The 6,974-nt window shown below is 35.3% G+C and overlaps 1 long non-coding RNA gene across 1 annotated transcript; it reads right to left on the reverse strand.

Annotated features, from left to right (window-relative positions):
* Nucleotides 1–3,660: 3,660 nt before the first annotated feature.
* Nucleotides 3,661–4,294, reverse strand: LOC141700892 (uncharacterized). The gene is made up of 3 exons (XR_012566578.1): nt 4,098–4,294; nt 3,932–3,968; nt 3,661–3,768 (listed from the first exon to the last, which is right to left on the reverse strand). It is a non-coding gene; the product is annotated as an uncharacterized LOC141700892 (long non-coding RNA).
* Between the last annotated feature and the right edge of the window lie 2,680 nt (nt 4,295–6,974).

Consider the following 6,974-nt stretch of genomic DNA (forward strand, 5'->3'; position numbering starts at 1 on the left):
CGGAACCAGCATATATACCATTTCAAGTAAATCTCCATGCAGAAATGCATTGTTAACATCTAATTGATGTAACTTCCAACCTTTATGAGATGCTACTACAATGATATACCTGACTGTGGTCATCTTCACCACGGTAGAAAATGGTTCTTCGAAATCTATTCCCTATTTCTGATTATAACCCTTAGAAACCAAACGTTCTTTGAAACCTTTCAACAGTGCCATCAGCTTTTATGTAGTTGGTTCTGTTAAAGAACTTGTTTGGCTAATCAAAGCATGAAAAGGTGATGGTAAAGCAGAATATGTTTCTAGGTTACACCAAAGCATGAAAAGGTGATGGTAAAGCAGAATATGTTTCGAGGTTACATCAATGAGTAGACAATCTTTGTTATTTTGGTGAATTTACAGGATCTTATATTATAACACTCCCCTCACTTGAAAGCCCATTTATGGGTCGAATAGTGGATGACGGGACGCTCATCTTTGGGGCTTAAATTTTCCTTTCGTGTCCCTCATAAATTGTGAGAAATGTTGGGGGTGGCAGGGATCGAACCTGAGTCCTCTGCCATCCATACCATGTCAAGGAACGAGTTACTCTAAAAACCTTTAGAGAATTGCCCTTTACAGGATCTTATATTATTCTCACAAGACAGAAGTTAACTTCACATTTCTAGTGCTCCTTCTTAAGTTCAAATTATCAATTGAAGATGCATTGTGTGTACAATGATCATTAGATGAATTGTCTTGATGAAAATCTGTTGAAGTGTCAGGTGAAGAATCATCCAAAGAACCCATAGGTATGGTGACTTCAGGAGTGTCAAAAAACTGAAAGATATCTGGAAATTCTGTATCATGAAGAGATTTATGATCAGTAGATACTGGTAATAAGAAAAAAGGTGCATTCCCAGAAATTTGCTTGTGATGGAGAGGAAAATGGTGCTCATGAAATATTAGATCTCTGGAAATAAATATATGTCATGTCTACATATTAAGAACTTTATATCCTTTATGACGAGCAGGATATCCAAGAAAACACATTAATTTGCTCTATAAAATAAGGCTCTCGCAATTAATACTTAAAAATTATCAAAAGAATTCATCCTCTCAACTCATCTAATTGATGATGTGTACAATAATCAATCAACAAAGAACATATGAAGAAAAATCGCTCAAAAAGCTTGAAAAAGGGATGAAATACCTCAAATTTGTGTACGAAAGAAAGTCAAAATACTTACTTGAAATCTTCATCAAAAAAATGCTCATAATCGATTCTGGTTGCTTTGATACCATGTTACAATTTGCAATTGATAACATGTTAGTTATATGATTAAATACTGAGAAAGTTATACTACTTTGATTGCAGAAAAATAAAGAAACTTGGTACTGTTGGGATTACATTCTGGAAAGGAAAGATTACATAATAAAGACTACAGCTAACTGAGATCCTAAAGAACAGGAGTACAAACAGGAGTACGTGACCATGATAATCTCCAGCTTATTAAACTAGACTCCTAAAATACTGCAACTACCTGAGACCAAGTCTGCTGCACTATCAAAACTACAGACACGTAGATTTATTCAAGGACCAAAACAAAATAGACAAACCAAATAAGTTTAGATTAAATATAATTCCAACATACTCCCCCTTAATCTAAACATCCTCGAGATTTTTAACTCCCAACAAGTTCCTCATCTTTTCGAACTTTGGTGTTGCCAGTGCTTTAGTAAGAATGTCTGCGCGCTGTTCACTGGTGTTAATATGTTTTATAACAATCAGACCCTGCTCAATACATTCTCTAATAAAATGATACCTCAAGTCGATATGTTTACTTCTCCCATAGAAAACCGGATTGCGTGCTAAATCGATTTCCGACCTGTTATCAATATACAATATGACTGGTCCTGGTTTGACATACATAACACAGCTGAGAACACGCTGAAGCCAGATAGCTTGACACACAGCAGCTGTTGCTGCCATAAACTCTGCTTCGCATGAAGACAGGGCTACACACCGCTATTTCTGAGTTACCCAGGTAATCAAGTTCTCGTCAAGATAAAAGGCCATTCCTCCAGTGCTCTTCCTATCATCTGTGCTACCTGCTAGATCGCTGTCCGAGAATCCAGATAAAATGTAGTTTCCTTGTCCAAGTTTGTAGACCAAACCGTAGTGCAGGGTTCCTTTCACGTAACGACATATCCTTTTTACGGCATTTAGATGAAGTTCAGTATGCCTTTCCATATAGCGGCTTACTATGCCCACAGCGTAAGCAATATCAGGACGCGTGTGCACCCGGTATCTCAGCCCACCAACCATGCTTTTATAGAGAGTAGAGTCTACAGGTTTTCCCAGATGATCTTGTGAAGTTCTTGTTTTCAACATACCCTGCAATCATACAGTTCCACGAAACCACATCTTTCTCTGGCGCTCTTCTAAACAAAACTTCAGTAGCAGCTAAATCATTCCCCGCGATGAATTCATTAAGCATCACATTCCAGGCAGTTACATCCTTTTCAGGCATTCGATCAAAGAACACACTGGCACTTTCCCAATCACCTTTCTGCATATAGCCCTCTATCATAGACATCCATGAAAAAACCGTCTTCATGTCAATCCCATCAAACAATTTCTCAGCCGAATCCATATCTCCAGACTTAACATACATATTCAGCAACCCATTTCCCAGATTCTCCGAAACCTGCAGATCTTTCTTCACTATATACAAATGAATCAGCAATGTTAATAATGCTCTGCATAAACAGGGATTTTGTAGCATCATCTTTTTGTCAAAATCATATAAGGTATTTAACAAGAGTGTGAATATTTTGAGGCGTATCTGTAATAGAATCAGCAAGCAAAAGAGAATTAACCTTTTGTGTTTTATTTGACACATCTGGACCAAGACGTAACCATGCCGAGTACACAAGAGATTCATGAATGGTAACATGTGGAGAATGGATATCGTTCTGTTCACAATAACCACTGACACGAGCAAAAGTTGCTTGGTTCTTTGGATAACCTGAAATGCTAATACTTCCTTCGATATACCCTCCGGTTTTTCTTCCCACTAATACATCCATCAACATGGTCTTTCCAGCACCACTCACTCCCACTAATGATGTCAAAACACCAGGCCTGAATGCACCACTCACATCTCATAGCAATTGGAGACGGTGCTCTGTGATTCCTTGACTCTTCATTTCCTGAACAAACGAATGGTTTTACTGTGAGAATCGTTGACCACCATATGTTCTGCTCTCATAGAAAAATAGCATATTATAATATCAATTTAAAGGACAGGTGACTTACATGAGGCATATCAACATAGTAATTCACATTTTCAAATGCAAGTGAGAGGGGCTTGAAAGGAACATCCATTCCTCTTCTGTTATCTTTATCATAAGTGAAGTTTGTGTGACTTGGAGTGTTCCGTACACTCATATCTACACATGTGGTAGTTCGCCAGTTAGTATTGACATCTCACTATAATAATATTAGCAAAAAGGAAATACCAGTCAAAATGTTGAATGTATTAAGAGACTTGGTTACATGTAATATCATACCTTTATTCAGAGGAGCTGTAGACGCTGTGCTCCTGTCAGTAGACTTGTTCTTTTTCTTAGTGTTGGCATCCTTATCAACAACAGACTTGGAACTTTCAAAGGGTGCATTCTTATGGTACAAACATCCAGCCACCACCCACACATCAAAGGAAAAACACCAAGTTACAACAGTCCAAATGACATAGCTCCCAATGATAAAAGCATAGAGATCTAATACAAAAAATATAGAGTTAAATGTGTTATTAACACCTAAACTTAATAGCAGAACATAATAGAATAAACAAAATTGAACATACAAATATAAATATACACCGACAGATCTATATAAATACACAATGGATGTAAATAAAGTTAAAAGAGAGATATATGTTACCGATTGAAGGTTGGTTTCAAGCTCCAAAGCTTCAGGCCTATAAACAAAAGCTTCATTAAAATCAAAACGTAAAATTTTGAAATAAATTTAAAATTGACATACATAATCAAACCAAATATTTGCTTTCTCGGCTCGATTTTCAGCTACTAAATTAAATAATACTAACAATTTCTAGCCCGATTTATGACGGAAAACTCCTTCCCTTTCTTCAAAGCATCGTCAATCGCTTTCACCATGGCCGAAATCTAACCTTTACCAATCAATTTTACATAAATCGAAGCTTCCATCAAGATATAGATAGGGAGACGGAAGAGAGTGGAGAAAGAGAGAGACAAATCTCGATTCAGTGATTTTGTATTAGGTTTAAATTAGGTTTACAAGAAAGTAGCGGTAAGAAAGGAGACAGAGAGGGATAGAAAGAGAGAGAGGGAGAGAGAGAGAGAGAGCTGAAGGAGATGAAGTTCGATATTTGAGAGAGAGAATTAGGGTTTTTGAGATAGAGCGGTGGTCTGAGAGAGAGACAGCAAAGAGAGAGAGCCGCGAGTTTGAGAGAGAGGGAGATTCAAGGTTTGGGGGAGAGAGGGAGAGAGATAAAGATGAAGATAGAGACAGAGATAGAGATGTATGGGTGTGTGAGTAAAGGGAGAAGGGGGAAATAATTTTTCAACTTTTTTGTTACGGGGGAAAATTTGGGTACTCAGCGGGGGAACTGAAATATTTATTTAGTCATTTTTTAGAAATGGTTATAGATAACGGTTAGCATAAATAACCGATGTTGAAGTGAAAAACATTAATTTGTTATTATTTTAAAATTGAACATAGACAACGGCTACTATGTAAAATCGATGTTAAACAGGCTTTTAACATCGCTTTTTTCTAAACCGATGTTAAACAGGCTTTTAACATCGGGTGCATTACATGTCGATGTCTAAGCACCGATGTCGTATCTACTATTTCTAGTAGTGAACACAAGATAATCTTGTGTTATTATCAGTTATTTGTAACGTTGTTTTGGTCGAGTTTAGAGCTGTCGGAAAGTGGTCTGATACTTGAAGCTCGCCGGAAACTGGAAAATGAATCTGGAAATTTTCCAGTTTCCGGCGAGTTTTTTTTTTAAAATCTGATTTTTGGTTTTTCAACTGAATACAGTCGAATTTTGAATCGTATTTTCAATCATATACGGTCGAATTTAACTTTTGGGGGGGCTTTTAAATTTTCCAGAAAATTCAAATTTTTGTGCGGGATTTTTAAATTTCAATTGAAAATTTGAATTCGACCGCCTTCGGTCGAATTTGGCCGGTCGAATTTAAGCGGTTGTATTTATCCGGTCATAATTTGTAGGTCGAATTTAGTTAAATACGACCAAAGTTCAAAATTCGACTCCCTTTATTACAACCGATTCAAAATCGGTCGAAATTAAGTAAATTCGACTGTGGACGGTCGAATTAAGCTAAATTCGACCGATTTGTTTCAGTCAAATTTAGCCTTTTTTCTTGTAGTGTAAAACAAGCTCTTTATGGTCAAATGTGCACTGTTTCTAATTCTGGTTTAATTCCAAGTCTTAGAGTACGAAATTATAATTAATATGTTGTAAAGAATAAAAGAAATGGAGTCTAAGATAAAAGGAATAATAATAGGAAAATGTTTGGTGCATAAAATTGTATACAAAATTGTGTACAAAATGATATGTGTTTGGTTTTAACTGGAATGACACATGTATTCACATCAACAGCCCCAATTAAAATATCCCAAATCAATTATGTGGGTTATTAATAGTCTAACAGTTTGATAGTATGTTTTATTGTTTATGATTTGATTTAGTTTAATATTTTTGTGTTGTGGCTTGTAAGTGATATGAACATTTTTGGATGATTGGCATTAATAATGTAAGCAATGGCATAAGGGTTACACGAATTGCAGTAAAAATAAGTCTGGTAGATTATAACTAAAAGAAACCATTTTTACGATTCATAAGCCAAAAAAATGACTACAATTTCTAGTTGGTAATACCGGCTGATTTTTATTGAATTACTTTTGGCCTATAAAGGCCATGTTACTTGTAGTATATATAGTCACACTTAAGTCACGGCTTATAGCATGGGTTGCATACAAATTTAAGAATGTTAATAAGTCAAAAATAGATTCATATCCTTATCTCTTTTTATAATTGTCTTGACTTTGCTGACATATTCAATAATATGAGTCACCGGAGCACTATTCTCAAAAGCACTTGTACTGAGTAATTCAAGGAGAAAGTCGTTTATTAAAGGATCATTGGCCTACAAGTTTATGTATCATTTTTTTTCATTTTTAATTAGGGTATATGTAATAATATACAAGTTTTCAAGTATAAGCTAAATGAATAGAACTCTTTAGAATACTCTTATATGTAATAATTGATATCTCATGTCTGTCTCGAGAGAGACCAAGGCGGATCCCTCTCGAAAAACCACGGTGGCTCCCCGTCCAAATCCTTGCCTCGGAACCTTGGGCAATCGAGAATACTTCCTTGACCCAAAAATATCATCATGACATTTTTAATATTTATTTTAAGTTGGCCAAGATGTTAAGTTTAAATTATTTTGTGCAAGGACAGGTTAAAAAAAGGAAGTTGCGTGTTATTTTTGTATACAATACATTGGGCATGTTACCAAAAAAAAGTCAAAGTGTTTTTAACTAAATTTAAATAAAAAGGAAGGTGCATATTGTTTTTGTTTTTGTATAGGAGTGTGCATGTTGCCCTAAAAAGTGCACATCACAAGTTTTATGTCAATTTACAGTTGAGGTAATTGTAACATCACAAATTACCAAAAATACTAACTTTTCTAAATTTTTTTGCGATTTTACTATATTCTCAATTCTTTTCCAAAAATTCGGAATCAACCAAAATCAACCAAATCAAACATATATGCAACTAGTGGAATGGTGTTTTTTTGGTTGCATGTACTTGCAAAAACTAGTTCAGTTGATTCGAGTTTCCAAAAACCATATTTTTGCAAAAAAAATGAAAAATAGTATTTTTTACAAATAAAAAAATATTTTT

This window comes from Apium graveolens, unplaced genomic scaffold (genome assembly GCF_009905375.1).
Source record: "Apium graveolens cultivar Ventura unplaced genomic scaffold, ASM990537v1 ctg3051, whole genome shotgun sequence".
NCBI classification, from domain to species: domain Eukaryota; kingdom Viridiplantae; phylum Streptophyta; class Magnoliopsida; order Apiales; family Apiaceae; genus Apium; species Apium graveolens.